Source organism: Cupressus sempervirens, chromosome 4 (genome assembly GCF_028749045.1).
Source record: "Cupressus sempervirens isolate cs-2001-9-10 chromosome 4, ASM2874904v1, whole genome shotgun sequence".
Classification (NCBI taxonomy): domain Eukaryota; kingdom Viridiplantae; phylum Streptophyta; class Pinopsida; order Cupressales; family Cupressaceae; genus Cupressus; species Cupressus sempervirens.
Genome location: NC_143121.1, coordinates 311,184,840 through 311,205,389, shown reverse-complemented (window position 1 = coordinate 311,205,389; position 20,550 = coordinate 311,184,840). Strand labels below are relative to the sequence as shown.

The 20,550-nt window shown below is 33.8% G+C and overlaps 1 non-coding gene across 1 annotated transcript; it reads left to right on the top strand.

Moving 5' to 3' along the window:
* The first annotated feature begins 14,013 nt into the window (after positions 1–14,013).
* On the top strand, positions 14,014–14,094 carry LOC149561252 (small nucleolar RNA SNORD24). Its single transcript, XR_016364296.1, has one exon. It is a non-coding gene; the product is annotated as a small nucleolar RNA SNORD24 (small nucleolar RNA).
* The last annotated feature ends 6,456 nt before the right edge of the window (positions 14,095–20,550 follow it).

Genomic DNA, 20,550 nt, shown 5'->3' with positions numbered 1-20,550 from the left:
GTCTACTTGATTCATAAAACTTGTGTGATATAACCCTTACAACAAAGTTTAACAATGGATCAATGATTGTATCTATTGCCATACCTCTCTTATTCCAGACAGCTCTAGTGTTCTTCTTAATCACTTCCTTGGAATCACTTCTCAGTGTCTTAGGTTGATCTAGGGTTGGGTAGCCAGTAACCTTATGGATTATTTTCTTGGTAATTTCAATAGGACCCCTCTCCATCCATAATGAACCATCATGAATTTGGCTAAGCACTATTCATATCCACTCTATCTTAAATACATTTAGAAAATCTAGGGCTTGTGTTAATCCCTTTCTCTCAATGATTTTGAACTCTTCTTTCAAAACACCATTATCACATAGCTTTTTATATGCCTCCCTAATCACCATGTCACTAGTGCTTCCTATCTTATAGTTGTAGCATTTTCTCTCATCTTATACCATTATTACATTCGTTGGAATCATTAACAATGTGCTAGAGAGGTCTTGCTTATATATGATGTCAGGAATAGCTTTGAAAATGGGTTGCTTGAATTCATCACTCAATAATTAAACATTTAAAGCTTCCTTCCCTTCAACATTCTTTGAACTAGATTCCATTGTGTAAAACTAGGGTTTATGAAAATTAAACTATGTAGCTTAGCTCTTGATAAATACCTTGTGAAATATGATGAATTGGTGTGAGATTGCTACTAAAATCTTTTGCAACTTCTTTGAACAAATTTATAGATTGCCTCTAGCTCTTTTCACTCTTTCTTGAATTTGAAATGATGAAAAAATGAGTAAAAAATTTGTTGGCATAAATAAGTATTTACTTATTACACTTACTTAATTTTACTTAGGTTAATGCATGTTATTTATTTATTTTGCATTATTTTATTATTATTTTAGGTGAGACACTTAGGAGTTTGTGTACTCTCGTTGATGTACACAACTCTAATTGTGCACATGGTGTCTACAACATAGGAGTTTTCTTCATTCACTGAGTTGTCATGTTGACAACATAGTTATCCACACTCCTCATTAAGCACATGTTGTCTACACTACTAATTTTCATGTTGCACCATTGTAGGCTTGTCCTCACATCATCACACTTAATCCCATGCTCAATGGAGGATAACCCATATCTGGTGGACATGTGCCTAGTTGTATGACATATCATGACATCAAATTCTATGCATTTTAGAAGCTCTTCTGAGGCCTTTATATACAGGCACTCCTAGTGTACTCTCAAGTTGGCTAAGCAAAAATATTGAATGAATATCGTCATTCTGATCATACTTTATCTATTTTGGTCTACTATGTGCTTGTGTTGAGTTTTTTAGTTCTTGGGAAAATTTTGGCCTAAGCTAAATTCTTACATGGTATTAGAGCTCTGAGGGAGATTCTTTACACATAGCATTCGAGACTGTTCATGCTTTAGCACCTTGACTCAAATTCGAAGGATCCACAAAAATTGGGAGCATCTAGAGCTAAATCTGACCTCACTATTGTGTTCAAAGCATTAATTCAGTGAAGATTAACTATAAATTTTCCTATGTTGGGTGAAAGTTGATCATGAGGCAAAAAAATTTTGCAAATTAGAAACCGAAGGCCTCGATCTGCAGTTTGGGTATGATCATTTCATTGATCTGATTAATTCTTGTTTTGATTTGCATTTATTTGTTCTCTATAATTTTATTTTCCAACTAGTATTTTTGGATTTTTTAATCAATTTCACAAGCATCTAATTAATTTTTGTTCAAATCTGCATTTATTTTTTCTCTACAATTTTATTTCTCAACTGGTATTTTCAAATTTTTTAATTAGTTGCATAAGTAGAGAATTTTTTTTTTCGAACTAGGTAGTGATACCCTAGCTGGGCTCTATATTTTGGCAGAATTATTTTATTATTTTTTCTAGAGAGCCTTATCACTCTATAGGTTGCATAACCAATATTTGGCATTGTATCTCCAACAACTATACCTGCTTAATCTGGTGAGAGACAACACAAATTTTGGGCAAGAGTTGACAGGCAGCCCACAACATCCCAGCAGGCCATTTATTTCTCAACTTGCTAGTGCAAAGTTTTATACACTTTGCACAAACCTGCCCCCACACATGTGGGATCTTTCCCCAGAACTTTGATAGATAAAAACAAATCTAGCATCATCTTTTCAATATTTGACAAGGGAAGGATATTTCAATCTTCAACATATTATGGGTGTTGCACATTTCACATGCACCCACACTACCAAACATGTGGCATAATATCATTGGCATGTGCTATGAATACCATGGATGAGTAACTTGTTCACACATGGCAATCTTCCATTGGGTCTGCTCATGCCAACGTAGTCACAATCATCAGCTGCTTAGTTAGCTACCACATTTGTAGCCATGTCAGCAAATTTGACATGTATCCTGCCACCTTGTCAGCTCAATCAGTGTACAATTTTTGCCACATCAATTTTTTCGTATGGATCTGTATAGTACAGAGTGACACATCATTGACACATCATCCAGTGGGCCTAATTTTTGCTAATGTCATCCTATCTCTGACCTTAAATTTGATGCCCATTTGGACATCATTCTTGGGCTAATTTAAACTACTATGATGGCCATATGACCGTCTAATTTAACCGTTTCATTCGCTGATGCAACCCCTTTCCAGATTCCTTTTTATTTTTGTAGTTTGACTTTGAGAGGCCATAACTTGGACATCTAGACTCCAAATCAAGTGTGATTTTTTTGAAATTTGGTAGAGTCTTCTAAATTTTTTAGTGGTGTAGCTATTTTCTAGTTTTGGTGCACAGATTGTTTAAAATTTTCATTTTTTGGCACTTGTACCTAGAAAATCTTGCATTTTGCAATTTCAAAAGCTCTGTATGGGCACATCTGGAGTAAAAAATAGGTTCTTCTTTTTTTGTATGTGCATTTTTTTTATCTACTTTCTAGATTTGGTATTAGATTGTGGTGTTGTGCAGACAAAAGTGTCACTTTCAGCAATAGGGTCTTTCTTTGCTTTGTAATGCTTCAGAATTGTAGTACATTGTAAAGTTTTAGTTTTGTACTCTATTAAGAGGTTGTAACAAGCAAAATTAGAAGTCCACAAAGGCCAAAATTGGCAAGTGGCCCATTGTAATTGCACTACTAATAAAGTGCCCAAAAGCATCTATTTTGGGGGGGTTTCTTGATTTAGTGAAAAGGGGGGGTGTTCTTGGTGTTGTGTTCTCTCTTTTCTACACTTTTTTTTCATTTTTTGCATTATGGGAAACTTTAAGTTTCCTAAATTAACTCTTCATAACTATGATACGTGGTCAATCAAAATGTAGTATCACTTAATGCATAATGGAGTTCACAATATGTAAATGGTACTCTTCCTAAACTAGCAGGTGATAATGTATCAGCAAGTAAGATTTCTGATTAGATAGCCATGGATAGGAAAGCCCTAGGTGATATATGGTTGGGGGTAGATGATAAGATCATGTATCAAATCAAGGAATGTACTACATCCAAGGAAGCTTGGGATATCCTCGAAAGCCTTTATGGTAAAGTGTTTGAAGAGGATGTGTTCAAAATTGAAGATGAGCTTGTATCCTTAGATCCTAAGTCATATGACTCCATTCAGGATTTCATCATCAAGGTGAATGAACTAAGGACAAAGCTTACTGATTGTGGGAGTTCAATCAAAGATGATAGATTGATCTATCTTATACATAACAAGCTACCATTAGAGTATTCCACATTTGTATCTTCTTTTAACACATCAAAGACTACCTTAGGGTTTGCCTACAAGAAAGTCACTTTTGATGAATATGCTAAACTATTGGATGATGAAGAAAAGAAGTTGATATCAATGGGGATTCTCAAAAAACCTCAGTTCAAAGCATTGGTGGCCAATGAGGGTTCTCAACATTTAGCTGGACAGTCTTCAAATAAAGGAAAGGGACGTAAGAAGAAATGGAAGAAGGACAAATCTAAGGATGCAGAAAAGATAACACCATAGTCTAATCAACAAGGCAAGTCCTTGAATTCCAACAAGAAAGGGGACAACAATAAGGAGAAGAAGTGTGCTTATTGCAAGAAAATGGGTCATGAAGAGCATAAATGTTATCTCAAAAAGATTGATGAGTTGACCAAAATCGTAAAGAAACATAATGTTCCATTGCCTAATGCTTACAAGGAGAAAGGGTCTTCTTCAAATTCAAAGGGCAAAGGGCAAGAACTCATGGCAAATTCAAACTTTTCAAAGGAATGGATATTTGACTCAAGTGCCTCATATCATATGGGTTCTTCAAAGGAGGATTTTTCTTCATTGAGTCACTCAAAGGTACCACACATCTTCATGGGGAATGATAGAAAAATGGAAGTTGAAGGAAAAGGAAATGTGGAGATGGAAAATGGAGAGTTCCAAGAGGTTCTCTATGTTCCAAACCTAAGTTCAAATCTCCTATCAATCTACCAAATCACTCACCTCAAAGATGGACATAGAGTTGAGTTCCTTCCAAACTTAGTAAAAGTGTACAGTCTTAAAGATGATTCCTTTGTTGCAGTGGAGAAAGTGAATCACAACAAAAGGTTGTACTCTTTCTCTCATTTTGTGCCCAAGTCTCCTTCAAAGGCCTTGTTAACTCAATCAAATGAAAGCATGCAATTATGGCATGAGTGGTATGGTCATCTTGACTTCGGCTATCTTCAACAACTTTGCACAAACTAAATGCTGAAAGGGCTACCTCAAATCAACTTTTCTAAGGGTGAATATTCAATAGATTCAGTGGATATGCATCCAAAGGAAAAGTTACAAAGAGGAAAGTCTTCTAGAGAAATAAGTGTTCTATAGATGGTTCACATGGTATTAACAAGTCGTTTTGCATTGAGCTAGGGTTGCTACATGCTTACCTTTGTTGATGACTTTTCAAGGTTCACTTGGGTCTACTTTCTTCATAATAAGAGTGAAGTGTTGGAGAAGTTTCTAGACTCCAAGGCTCATGTAGAATGGAAATCCAGGAAAGCCATCAAAGTACTCCAAATGGATAATGGAAACATGGATGTGAAGAGAAGACTTAGGGGCTTTTGTAGACATGAGGGCATTGATCTTTAGACTCATTTAGCATTCAGTTTGCATAAGATAGATGTTGCAGCACTGAGGATTAGGACTCTCAAATCTATGGAAAGTTGCATGATCCATGCCAAGTCTCTAGATCCATCATTAGAAGTCAAAGCAATCTCAAGTGCCACTCACATTCTTAATCATTCTCCTCATCCAACCTTAGATGGCAAGACTCTTTTTAAGGCATGGTGTGGTAGAAAACCTATTGTGACACACTTCAGAGTCTTTGGTTGTCATACAAGGGCAAAGATATCTTCTAGGGGATGCAAGGCATAGTCATCTTGGCCTTGTACCTTCATTGGTTATGAAGACGGTGTGAAGGCATGCAGACTTCTAGATCTTGAGACACATTAGATATTTGTGGAGAAGGATGTACATTTTGAGGAAAGTTCACTGAGCTTGTCCTCTACTCCTCTTCACACATCATACAGTGTGGAACCTAATAGTGACACCAGCAATAGTGCTTCAATAGATTTAGACACGTGGGGTTCTATCTATAGTTGTAGTGAGAGGTCACCTCATTAGTTTAGTCTGCATGCATACATCACCACAGTGATAGGTCCACAATAGTAGGGTACATCCACTCTTCCAAACGTAGGTTCAGTGATAGATTTGGGGGATAGTATTGATGACTACCTCTTCTTCTTGATGTCAAATTACCTTCTTCAGTTGTCACAAGGGTTCCAAACTCTCATGTTCATTCTCTACATGATCAATAATCATAGATTGAAGTGATTGTGGATACTTATGATTAGTAGTTGCAGTAGGGTTCTTCATTAGTTGTAGAGAAAGACATTTCTTTGGGATAGGTTCTTCAGGCAGTTGAGCAGGTTTTAGAGACATCACTTATCCATGGAATTCTTTCCATTCATAGTGGAAGCATCTTGTTTGTACCCTTGGCATTGTTTCTTCCTAATGGGAGGAACACCATTCTATAGTCTTGGATCAACTTCTTCATCAGAGCAGTCACTGGCTGACATTCTTTTTTTTTGGGGGGCGGGGGGGGGGGGGGGGGGGGGGGGGAGCCTATCCTATCTCTCTTCCTCTTCTCATCATTCTCTTATCTATATACTAGATGTATGTTGTAATGGGGGGGTCTTGATTACTCCATCCATCCATGCATCCCTCTTTATCTCTCTTTTTGGGGGAGGGTTTTTCCCATGAGGTTTTCCCTCTTTCCCCACTTTATGGGAGATTGTATATCATTCTATACATGGGTACCTAACATGGCCTAGTAGCTAAGACCCATTCTGCATTGCATCCTAGATTTCGTAAGCTTAAGGGCATTCCCCTAAGTTGCACTTAAAGGGGGATGTTGGCATAAATAAGTATTTACTTATTACACTTACTTAAGTTTACTTAGGTTAATGCATTATTTAAATATTTTTTATTATTTTATTATTATTTTAGGTGAGACACTTAGGAGTTTGTGTACTCTAATTGTGTACATGGTGTCTACAACATAGGGGTTTGCCTCATTCACTAAGTTGTCATGTTGACAACGTAGTTATCTACACTCCTCATTAAGCACATGTTGTCTACACCATTGATTTGCATGCTAAACCATTGTAAGCTTATTCTACATCATCACACTTAATCTCGTGCTCAATGGAGGATAACTCATATCTGGTGGACATGTGCCTAGTTCTATGACATATCATTATGCTAACTTCTATGCATTCTAGAATCTCTTTTGAGGCCTTTATATACAGGCACTCCTAGTGTACTCTCAAGTTGGCTAAGCAGGAATATTGAATGAATATCATCATTCTGATCATACTCTGTCTATTTCAGTCTACTGTGTGCTTGTGTTGAGTTCTTTAGTTCTTGGGTGAATTTTGGCCTAAGCCAAATTCTTACAAAATTAATCAAATACCCTTTGAAAAGCTTACATTTAATGCTGAGTGCTTACATAGTTATAGACTTGGTAACAACCAATTTAAGGCTCACTCGACATCCATTGACATTTCCATCACTTGGCAACCACTAAAAGCTTGACATCAACTACCCAAACTTCTAGCTTGGCATCTTCTAACATTCTACTTGGCATACATAGGAAATATTTCATGCTTAGCAACAACATGAAAAACTTAAAGATTTATCTTGAATTCCTATCAACATTTTTCACCTTTATTCATGCTAATGTAATCTTTTCATTACTATCTCCTTTAGAACTAATGTATGATGTAGCTTTAAATATTAGTCCTGCATACCTCTTGATTGCCTAGTTTGATGAAGTGTGATCACCTAACCCAGTGGGTGAAGTGATCCCTTCTCCATTTGCTGTGTTGTAGTCAACTTTCTTTTTGCATGTCTTATTCATCTCACCTTTGATGTGTTCAACATCTACCTTGCCTTTTCCTTTATCAAATTCACAAGTTGGTGCCTTTGACCTAGTTCAACAATATCTACTGATGTGTCCAGTCTTCAAATAGTTGAAACATGTGGTTTGACTCAACCACCTTTGGTTATTACCTTTGAAGCGTGTCCTAATAAAATTCTCAGAACTACATCAATATTCTTGATAGTAATGACAACTATATCTTGTATTATAATCCCATTTATAAGAGTTGCAATTGTTCCTTACCTTTGTTTGCCTATTTGATGACCACATGGGTTTGGATTTGCATTCAAAAGCTCTATGTCCATACTTATAATAGTTGTAGCAATATCCTTCAAATGTTTGTGTATGCATGGTCCTAATTTTGCATTCATGTGCCTGATGACCTTACTTGTTGCACTTATTGTAGTGAACCATGTTCTTAGGCTTGACATTTGGATTTACAGTCTTGCTCTAGCACATATTAGTATTATGTCTTTTCTTACCACAATTATGACAACTACATTTGGGGTTCTTACCTATATTATTCCTTTAATTTGTACTTTTGGATGATTCTCCTTCTTCAATGTTTGTATATCCTAGTCCAGATGTATCATTATTGGATATAGGGGACCTCAATAAATACAAAAAGTATTTGATAGCTTCATTTGTTTTGTTGAAACTTTCAAAAAATACCTTTTTTCTCTTTAGGTCACTTTGCAATTTTTCATTCTACAACTTCAATGTAGTTATCTCAATGTCCTTGACATTTAACTCATAGTTGGAATTCATCATTTGACTTAGAGTTTCCAATTTCATGTTAGAAATATTGGTTATCTCTATTGACTTATCATCTAGGTTGTTGGCTAGAATTCTTTTGTCTTCTTCAATCATGGCTTTGTCTTCCATAGCTTTCTTCTTTTTTACAATCACCTAAAATAGCAATATAGTTTGTGATTCTTGTTCTAACTTGAGATTTCTAATTTCCTTAGCTTGGACTCTATTCTTTTCCATTTGATCTACAATTGTTACATTAAATTCAATGAAGTCTCCATCTACAAATATCTTAGAACTATCGATCTCTTTGTATTGTGTGTTATTCTCTACAATAGAAATTTCTTTCCTTCTCTTCAAGTATTTCTATAGTTCTTCTCTTGATTTAATTAGTTGATGTAGCATGAGATGTATCTCAATCTCCTTATTCTTAATGGTCTTTCCCAACTTGTACACTTTCATTTCAAGATCTTTCCTCAAAGCTGCAAAGCTTCTCTTTCATAGAACAAGGCTCTAATACCAATTGTTGGAATTACAATAGTAAAGGTAAACTTCAAAGTTGGGGGAGGGGGGTTGAATCAGTAAACTTGGACCCATAAAACTTTTACCACACATCCATCTTAAACATTCAATGTGTAAACTAAAATAACATGTAAAGCATATACATATAAATCATGTACAAATGTAAGTATTCACACATACAACACTAGATATGATTACCCAAAAACCCTCCAAGTGAGAAGGTAAAACTAGGCTGGGGATGACACCCACAAATCTTCACTACTATAGTAATAAAGTGTATCTAATGAAGGTTACAATGATTTGACCATGAAACATGATCTGCCTTGTGAAAGGTTTTCCTTTTTAAAGCCTTACAAAGACTATTAGGTCTCACCTTGTTAGAGAATTTCAACACCTTATTAGAAGTGTGCCTTGTTAGAGGACTTTAAATTACAACTAAGAAAGCACCCTATTAAAGGATTTCATACAGCCTATTAGACTACTCTATTAAAAGATTTGACTAAAATCTCTTGTTAGAATGTCTCAACATAGATCCTACAGTTGGCACTTTCATTCCTAATAATAGATCACCTTTATACAATTTCTTCTTGATCCTTCTCGATCAGATGTCTCAATGTTGTATCCTTTTCGCTATCCTTTATTCTTCTCTAACTGATTCTAAAATTCACTCTCTCTTCATAACTTCTAAGTCATGATGAATGCTCTATTTGTGCATGAAAAATATCCTCTTTTCTCCTTCAATTACTAACACACTCATTATCATTCATGAAGAGTTTAGGGTTTTATCCTCCTTAAGAAGACTTTGGTGGCTTAGGATTAGGTATGAATCTACAGCTAAGATTCATCCATTTTGCCATTTAATCCTTCCCATTTTTTGATTGGTTGTATGTAATTACATAGGGAATCCAACTAGAGATTCATCCTTGTCTCCAAAATATTGTAATTTACCTTTAAGTCAGTTAAAAATAGTTTACATATCTATTTGTTCCATTACAAACAAATATGTCAAAACTACGTCACTTGACATCTGAAGTCTCTAATGCTAAGCATTGACTAATATCTCTATTGTGACTTGACACCTGCATTACTCAACATCGACTATTTACTTGGCTCCTAAATCACTCAACATGGTCTATTTTCTTGGCACTTGAGTGACTCGACACATGAGTGACTCAACACTCACTATAGCTCAACATGGTCTAATATTTACATGTTGTGTTTGGCATTAATTAAGTAAATAATATAAGCATGTTCACACTCACTTGTCAAAACCAATCTAAGATCAACAAGACAAAAAATACATCGGTGAGTAATAGAAGTTATACAAATGTGTGAATTCGATAACAAAATCTACTAATCAATCATTTGGTCATTTATTTTAGTAACTAATTACTAGTGAGCAATTATTTAGTCATTTATTTGATCATTTATTTAGTCACTTGTATTTATTTAACCTTATTATTTTAGTCAATGACCAAATTATTCATTTATTTAGTAGCTTATACATATAAATTAATATTACTAGAATTTGATCACTTATAGTCATGTGACTAAAACATGTAGTCTTTTGAGTAAAACTTTTGGTCATGTAGTCATTTATTGACTTAAATATACAATTTCAAATTTTGCTCCAGTAATTGACTCCTCTACAGTGCATCACACACTTTACCATTGATGCACTTACTAAATTTTAACAATTTTGACAAAGTTTTCATGAGGAAATGTGTTCCAACAAAATGTCACACCTGAATTCATTTTTGGATTCACAATTTTGACTTGGATTATTGTTCTATCTCATTCTAATATTCCACATCTCAAGGAGTTTTCCTAAAATTCATGGGTTTCATAGAGCTCATGAGGAGTGAATGCTCTTTACTAATTAATGGATCTTCCTTCACATATGTTTTAACTTTCTTTCAAGCTATGGTATTCTAGCCTAATCATAAACCTTGCACTTTGTATATTGTTTCTATGAGATGATAGGCAAAATTGCCAAAAAAAATAGTATTTGAAAGAAAGATGCCTTCTCACAAGGAAACTAAGGATTACTAAATGTGGGTGGAATAGGTAGTGAACCATACACTATACTCTTTACATAACTACCCATGCTCTGTGCCCATTCACATAATGATTGGCAAGGAATTATGTGCTTTTAGCATGCTTTCCAACATGGTAATCTCCTCCTTTCTAGGCTAAGTGTTTCTTTTACAGAGTACCACAACATCATATGCTTTAAAAAAACATTGTATAACACACGTATAGAACCATGCATTCAAACGAGAAAAGGTGCAAATAAGGATACCTATATTTTGTCTTGATTAACTATGTTTGCTTAAAGTAATGGGGGCAATTGTCCATTGGGTTTCCACATTTCAAAAAAAAAAACATTTGGGCATTAGAGAATGAAAAGTTGGATCATGGATAATCTCTATGCTTATCTCTAAAACAGGGTCAAAATTCAATCAAAGACAAATGATTATCTCCATCAACAACATAAGTATCAAGTTGTTCCCAAAACATAAGAGAAGTGCCGTTAGGTAGAATTTGAATGGAAATGATGTACCTAAAGCTAAGCCAACTTAGCTTCCTCCACTAATCTAGAAGAGTATATGAATGTGTTTACCAAGTTGGTAGAAAATGGAGATGATAGTGATGATAAAGAATTACTTCTTAAATGCAGACGCAATTGAGAAAGAAAATATGAGGAAAAAGAATAAAAGCTGCTAGAATTGCAGATTGCAACACTGACTGGTGAGTCAAAGCATTAAGTGGAAAATAGATGCCTACCTCCATCCATGATTTATCATAAATTAATAATTAATTAATTGAAAATTTTGGGAAAAGTTGTATTAGCTCCTCTCACTTGTTGATTTGCCACATTGCATATATGTAGTTTTTCTTCTCGGGCTAAGTTCAATAACTTGGGGAGTAGTGTAAATGGAAGATAAAAATAAAGAATTCTATAATAGACATCAGATATTATTATTATTATTATTACTTTACACCACCTTGTATATATGAAATGGTTGTTTAGAATGCGCTCATAGAAGAATAGAATGTTAAATAAAGGCTAGTTAACATCAACCCACATGTGAAATGGGTAAATAGTCAACCTTTACTAAAAGGAGATTGTGAAATGAGGATTAGTTAAGCTTAATCCATACATCTATTTTATATCTGGAAGTGGTAGAAATATAATGACCTTTCACCATAAATGATTTGGTTTAGACTGACATCCAATCTAAGTTCATTACTGCATTGAGCTAGTTCTACAATGAACCTAATCTAATTTTAAATCCCTTCATCCAAGAACAAAATTATACTCTCAAAAATTAATCTCACTTTTCCTAACCTCCATTATTCAATCTCTCTATGATTCATTTGAGAGAAGTTTCCCATGGACTATCATGCTCTATTATTGGGAATACTAGTCAAATCATAGGGATGTTGGTACTTCTCATTTGGTATGTGGTTGACTATTATTTATAGTTTATGATAATCAAGTTTTACTATAATCACAATGTGAATTTATTTTCTCAATGTTTCAGATCAAATAACATGATTTGCAATGAAAAGAAAAGAGAAAGAAGAGAGAATAAAATAGTTGGTTAACTATTTCAAGACAACCCTTAATGGAATTAGTGTCTTTGCATCAAAGTCTTTGCAAATGATGTTGCATTTGCATTGTTGGTTGGAGAAATCTCATGATTTTTCTGTTGATGATCATACTCCAAGGAATGGATAGCAAGGTTCTCCACAAGACTTTTAATTGGTGGCTGCCTTGACTTCACTACATTCCATAACTATGGTCCAAGGAAGAAGCTATCTATTGTTTGTCCTAACTGAAACCCCTTTATTGTATATATTTTTATTGCTTTCTTGCTGTCATAGATGAAGAATTTAATTGCCTGCACTATGGTCCTATAGCACCATGCTTTTTTAGGGGGGAGATACAAAAACCTAATACTATGGAGATCAATGGGGGAGTTGTTCTTCAAGTTAGAGGTTCAAGATCTTGAAGGGACTATCCTAAACAGGTCAACATACATTCCTATCATTCTCATCAAATTTTTCATAAGGTCCCTACAAAAATGCATATTTTTTTGAAATACAAACAAAAAAATAGAAAAGAAGGTTGTGTTCATGAAGCATGGTCAATTTTTCCCCTACTAAATATGGAAAGGATTATATAATATGGGAATTCATTCTTTTATGTGAGAGTATGAACAATCATCAAAGGATTATTTTTATATTTTTCACTTTTTTTGATTTTTTAAATAGTTTTTGAGACTTTCCCACTTGTAGGAACCAATTAATTCAGCAATAGAAAATAGTTAATGAAGCATAAGACTTGTGTATATTAGATAATATACAATTTTTTTAAATCATTTTAATACTTATACCATCAGGAGATATCTGAAACTTTAATACCTACAGAATATTATCTACCTACTACAATCTTCCTTCTACATTGTACACACAGTCAAAGTAAAGCTGCTCATTAGAATTGCCAAAAAATTGTTAGAAATTATAGTTGTGCTATGTTGATTTAAGACTTTTAAATGAGCATTCATTTTCTTCTTTCCGCCTTTCTCAATGTTGTAATTTTGTTTTAGTACAATTAAGAGCTTGGGACATTCTAGTTTAAATGTTGGTTTGAGGAAGCTTAAATAATATGTTAAATTGTTAAGTTTAGTTGTGTTATCTACAGGATTGTAAGTTTTTCACCTGGAACATTCATTAGTCATGCATTTCTATTTTAAGTTTCCATGAGCTAAATTTTAGCTCTCTAGCAAAATCGAAAGTGTAGCTTTGGACCAATTTCTTGGAATACAATCTTTCTACTGGTAGGCATGCATTTGGTGGTCATTGGAGAGAGATAATGATTTTTTTATGGCTGTTATAAAGTTACTATTTTGTCAGATACTTTAAAGGGTGTGCTCTCTGAATCAAGAGATCCTGATTCCAATCTAACAAATTCATTGTTCTGCCAACTCTTTGCTCAATCTTCTTGTCATTTGGAGCTAAAGGGGTTTCACAGTGAAAACAAAACCCAACCTAGTTCCTATTGGGATATCTTAGCTTTCTAGATCAACACAACTACCATTTTAATGCCAAGGTTAAGGTTTCTTCACATTTCTAATTGGAACTAATGTATATGGGCTTTGTGGTGTGCCCCAATGACCAATATCGCATTTTGTTTGTGCATCTACGTTATTTTTGCTATTTTTCTTTTTCTTTTAGTGCAGAGTAGGATATCTCTATGTTGTTAATATATTTAGACAATTGGAATTTTAAAAAGATAGATGATAAGAGTAAATATTTTCTACTCTTGATGCTTTGGGCATCTGATGATAGCTAACCACCAAGATCTCTAAGGTCCTTTTAAGTGCGAGTATTTTGATTTTGGTGTTGTGGATTTATAAGACTCATATTCCACTTAGCGTTTCCCTTTTCAAATACTATTATCATTCCTATATTTTCAATATATTATGCTTCTGGTATTTGTATTTTCACTAGTGAAATGAATACCCTACTTTCACCAACTGTTCAATATACAGAATTATAATTTTTGCAAGAGAAATTCTTGATACATTGGGAAGTGAAGTGATCTTAAAGAAAAAATTTCATACACAATAATTTTTGTGTGACGTCTATTACCTATCCACACATTACTCTTTGTTGGAAGCCTTTCGAGAAGTTCAATTTTGGCACATATGAGACCACATGTCAGATATTTGTAGTTGACTGTTTCTTTTATATTCTTAGTGAGACCATCTTGTCAATATCGTGCAATCTCAGCTATACATGAAACCATAATCCTCTGAGACATTCTATTAAACAGTTCACTTTTCCTAGCTTTAGAGTAATACAATATTTTTTCTGAAAATATGAAAAATGCAGATTTTTTCTTAAAAAATGTCAAAAAATTTGAGAAAAGTCTAGATTAAATAGTGAAAAAATCAACAATAATCTAAGTTTGAAGCAGAGCTACAGACAAGGGAAACACATATATGTTATTCTACAATGCATGCTTCCTTTTTTTATGCCCATCAAGTCTTAAAGTAAAATTTAGAAGATATATAAATTTATTGCTTGGATATTTCACGCTCTCAAAATTACCAATTCATACAAATTTTTTGACTATCCAATATATTACAGACCAACCATTTTGTTCCTATGCTACATGACACCAACAACAAATGTATTTCTCTCAAATTAATAAACTTATATTTATTTTGCATCCTATAATTTGATTATAAATTTTATGTATTTTCATTCTGGCAAACTAATTTGCATTCTGTATTTTTTGTATAAAATGTTCTTATGTATAATACACAGAAATATTCTGAATAGAATGTTTACTAAAAACTTGATTTATATTCTGTATGAAAAGCATAGTCTCTATGGATAAAAATTTTTTAATTCTAAATAACTTTATATAAGTTTGATTTTGCATTCTGTATATGAAACCATAATCCTAATCCTCTGAGGAATTTTGTCAAATAGTTCACTTGTCTTGGCTTCAGAGTGCTAAGAGAGTTTAGCCTCCACGTCTTTTGAATTAATCAAGTTATCATCCGACACTGAGTGTCCAGCTTGCTGTGGAAGGTTTAATCAATGTCATTTAAACTTTTTTCCTTGTTGTTCAAGTTTCCTTACAATTGAATTCATATAGCATTGTTATAGTTTTTTATGTGCAAGTGATTTATATCTTGTTTGAAAAAGGATACATATGATTGGAGATAGCTTAAAAATAGAGCAACTTGAGGTGTATTCTGAAATTCATATTGACCATGGCAGTGGTGTTCACTGATGCATCTAATTTCAAAACCAACAACCAGGAAACCCAAAGAAAACAAAGACAATCATTTTTAACACTCCATTAGGTTTAATTTAATGATTTAATATTGAAAATGACATGGAAAGAAAATAAGGAAACCCTAAGAATGTGAATTACCATATGATGACCTCCTTCGATTGAGTATTTGCCATATATCCAATGTTTTCTACCCTACATTTTAATACAAAGTGCCTAAAGTTGTATGTATGAAAAAGATTTATTTTTGCAGTTTGAAATTCCAAAATCTACCGTTAGACGATAATCTAGAATGAATACCTATTGTTGAACCGAAACAACGCTGTATTGACTTTCTTTTTTGTGATTATCCCAAATGTATGTCAATGGTTCTACAAGAAGCATTGCAATCACACATTTCAGATTAGAAGAAAGTAGTCAAATAAATATCTAGGAGGCTATTAAAGGCCTACAAAATGTTGGGCTTGAAACTCACCTCTTCTGTAGGCTTTGGAAAGGATTTCCTCTTGTTGTCATGACCAAAGCCACCATTTGTATAGATCATTCTCAAGGCGGTGGGTAAATCCCAGAGATTAGCACCAGGTTTCCATGGCGTGACGGTGGTAGCAACTTTGTGTTTATAGACAAAATTTGGAGCCCTAAATGCAGCTCGATGCCTATCATGAGATAGAGCAAGCAATATACTGCCCATTCCCCAAGACGAGCATCGTTAATCAGCCGCAAATCAAAATCTGGCCGTGATTCTGACTTAGATGTTGTAGATAGCCTAATCGTCTAATACTAGCAATTACATCAAAGAGAGTGCAAGTGCTAAGTGCATGAAATTTTGACCTAAAAGCATTATTTAAGGTTTACATTTTTTTTAAAAATATAGTTAAGAAATATGTGTTATTCAACTTGTTTTGTATATAGAAGCATTCACTCTAGATGAAATAAAATTACAATTTTTCTATATTAGCATTTTCTAGACATGTTCATAAAAGCATAGCATTGAAATGTATTAGAATATATTTTTAAAATATCATTGTTGTAACTATAACTATAAATATTATTTGTTTCTTTTTTTAATTTTATTCTTATGAGATATAAAATCTTTTGGGTCAACAAAATTATTTATGAATCATTCTTTATGGTAGATAACTCAAAACTTAGTGATTATTGCATAACAGCATAAGATCCTTAACTTATACTTTCTTAATAATGCATTTAAGTTTTTCTAAGTCATCAAACTAGCTTTAACTCAATAAATCCCACTAGCTAAGTTTAATTAGACAAATGTAACTATTTGAAAGATATAAAATATATTTTCAAAATATTTATTTTTATTCATTATTTATCTCCATATGTATTTTAGTAATTTTCACACATACTAAAATAGCGAGGACAAAATTTAGAAATAAAGAGCATGAATACTGATAGATTTCTCTCCTAGTGTACATGTCTTTTATGTTGAAACTATTATAGTAGATTTACTTATTTAGTTCTTAATTTTCACACTTTGAGTGTTTTTGTCAAATTAAAAAGTATGGATATCATGATGGTAGAGGATCTTTTGGTTTGATGATAGTCACACTTATAACACACTATTTTCATATATGTAAACCACAACAAGGTAAAAGTATAAATCCCAATGCCACTTGTTATGTAGTTTATAAAATATTTTAGAGGTAAAAATTATTTGAAAGACCTACATGCTTTAATGTGTCAAAAAAGTCCATTTAAGGGTAACTTCTATCAAATACCTTCAATGTTTTAAGTCTAATGATATGAGAAAATATCTTCAAATATTTGACTAACATTGTCCTTCAGTTAAACCTATTTATGTAGCTCTTAAGTATTTGGTGAACTTTATATTCAATCAAAATGATGATTGGAGATAAGTTCTTAATAATTGAACAAATTGGCTATCATAAAAAAAATTGCTTGATCATAAAACTTATAACAAGCTTATAACACTTGGAACATATTATACAAATAATGCATAAGTTCTTAACCAAACACAAATGTCTTTGTTCAATATATTCAAAAAGTTAAGAATTCACATCATGTTTATATGATTACTTTTAAAAAGTAAAAATTGTAGAATATAATAAGAAATAAAAAAATTTAAAATTATAATTACTTAAATTAAAAAATGAAAATAGATCAATATCGAAAAAAAATCATAATTATTTTTTAGAAGTTATGAATTCATGTCATTTCTAGTTTAATATTAGTTGAGATAACATTTACAAAAGTTAACTAATAATGATGTATAGATTGGATAAAAACTCTATCGATGAGAAATAAAAGATATTGAAAAGTTTTAAAGAATATCTTAATATGATAAAAAATAATTGATCATTCATTTTTTTATATGATTGGGCAACTAATTATTATAGGAACAATTGTTTAGTCATTTATTTAGTCATTTATCTTTAATTAACCTTGTGATTTAACCTAATGAACAAATTGATCATTTATTTAGTAACTTATAAAATATAAAAAAATTACTAGAATTTGATCACTTTTAGTCATGTGACTAACATTTTTACATTTATTTACCAAAATTCTACTAGTGTACTTTCTAAATACATATCACAATGTAGCTCATATGTTGATCCATTAACTAGCCTCCATTATCATCTTTGTCTTTGATCTCCTTGGAAACAATTAAACAGAAGTCACACTTCACTTCTTCACAACTCCGTTAGAGTAAATAATTATTTATCTATATATTAATTATTTATTCTATTACTTAAGCTTACTTAGGTAAATACATGTAGTTAATAGTTGTAGAGATAAATTGTTGACAACACGGGAGTTTGTTTCCTTCTAGCATGTTCCACCTTTTTGTGGAAAGTGTGCTTAGTTGTCAACCTTATCTTCTACCACCTTCCAAGCTTGTTCTATAAGCTTCCTTAAGGCCTTTATAGGTAGTGTCTCTCTCATTGTAAATTCATCCATTCACATAGCATTTTCATTTTCTATTGTGAAATACTTTCTTTTGCATTGTTTACTTCAAGCTCTTACTCCTTTGGTTTCTCTTCGACATGCTATTTGCATGTAGGTGATCTTGGCACATTGTAAAGTCAAATTTTATCAACTCCTACATGGTATCAAAGCCTCCCTACTACTTCTTGTTCGAAGGATTTTTGAAGTCATAATTTGGAGACACAAACCCTAGTTTGTTTGTGCATTCTTCTTCAATCTAGGCATAGAGAAAAATTTTGGAGCACTTTTAGCCCAAATGGATGCTATCATTAGATCTAGAAGGCCATTTACAGTTAGGATTTGTTGTGGTCTCCACAACACACGCCCCATTCCTTACTAGGAATGGGACCGAGGACCCCCTACCTTTTTTCGACTCCCAGACTCATAGTTCAGGAGTCAGGAAAAAAAAATGCGATCAAATAAGTTAGAATTTTAAAAGTCAAAAAGTCAAAGAAAAACTCACATGCATGCGCATATCGAGGCACATGCACTTTGCAAAAAAGAAGAAGGAAAGGAGGTTATTTAACCCCCCTTCCCCCTTTTTTTTCACTGCATTTTTTTTTCAGAAGTGCTGAGAGGGAAAGGTATGAAACCTCCCCCCCCCCTCTATGTCCATATAGCCCTAGCGCTCACACGCACGCATGACTAGAAGAGGAAGTGCATAGCATGACTCTGCACATGCCCTTTTGGATGCATGTACACCACCATGGCACCCTTCTAGGCTGTGCACAGCATGGCACTATGTGCGCCATTTGGGCATGTAGCACGACCACTGTCATTGTGCCCTTTTGGGCATGCAGTACGACGCTGCCACCACACCCTTCTTGGTGCGTGGCGTGACACCGTCGCTGGGCCCTTTTGGGTGCGTGTGCATCACTACTGCCATGCCCTTTTGGCATGTGCGGCATGGCCGCACCCATTTGGGCACATGCGAGGCACTACGGTTGCGCCCTTCTTGGCACGTGCGCAGTATAGTGCTACCGTCGTGCCCCTCTATGATGTACGTGCCCAGCTGTCACTATGCCCTCTTGAGCATGTATGTGGCCACCGCGTCACCACTCCTTTTGGGCTGCCTCTACCACATTTTCCCACCATTTTTTTGTTTTTTTTTAAAATTTTTTTAAATTTAGTTTTTTTTTTATAAAGTCAAAAACCAAAAAAAAAATCACAACAAATTAAATAAGTTTTAGAGAGATCTTTTTTTTTTAATGTTTTATATATATCCAATAATTAATCATTCTTTTTCTCTTTGTGACATGTAGGTAATATGGTCAGATGGCATCTACATCCAAATCAATAGCAAAGCCAGTTGTGTACAAGTTCTAAGGCTTAACCCCAAGGTCATGATTACATGATGAACACTCTGAGATCAAAGACATAGAACTTGGACACACGGACTTGGGAGAATTTTTGAGGGTTTGTAACAACCCAACTAAAAGATCTTCTTTGAGATCTACCTTAATCTGGTCTAGATTGGTAAATGCAGCATCACATCCTAGGACCGTTCCGTTAGTTGAATTAATTATGACCTTATCTCGACATTTGTTCCTAAGGAAAGGATGGTAAAAAGTGTCACTGGGGAAGTGGTCTTAGATCTATGACCTAATAATATCAAGAGGATTTTTCACTTACCTAGAGCTGATTAGTTTATTAGGCTTTCATATGAAGCAGCTGAGAGGTGTTATAAGGATCATCACCAAGAGGCCATCGACATCATATATTCCTCATACTTCATTGAGAAGCAATCTTGGGGAAAGAAAATCAGTAAAGTAGATATGACTCGAGGATACATAAAGGATGACATTGGATATTCAATCATTCTCCTAAGCAGAGTTATGGGATTGCCTGCAGCGGGTCATCTCGCTCCATTCATGGTTAACTTCATTGAGACCATCAAACATGCAAAGATGCCACTAGATTGGGCCACCACACTTCTTGAGAACTTGTGTGATCAGTTGCAGATAGTAAAGGACAAGAAGAAGTTCTATATGACTTCTTATGTGGTATATCTACTTGCAGCAAGAGCCACTGACTATCCTGGGTTG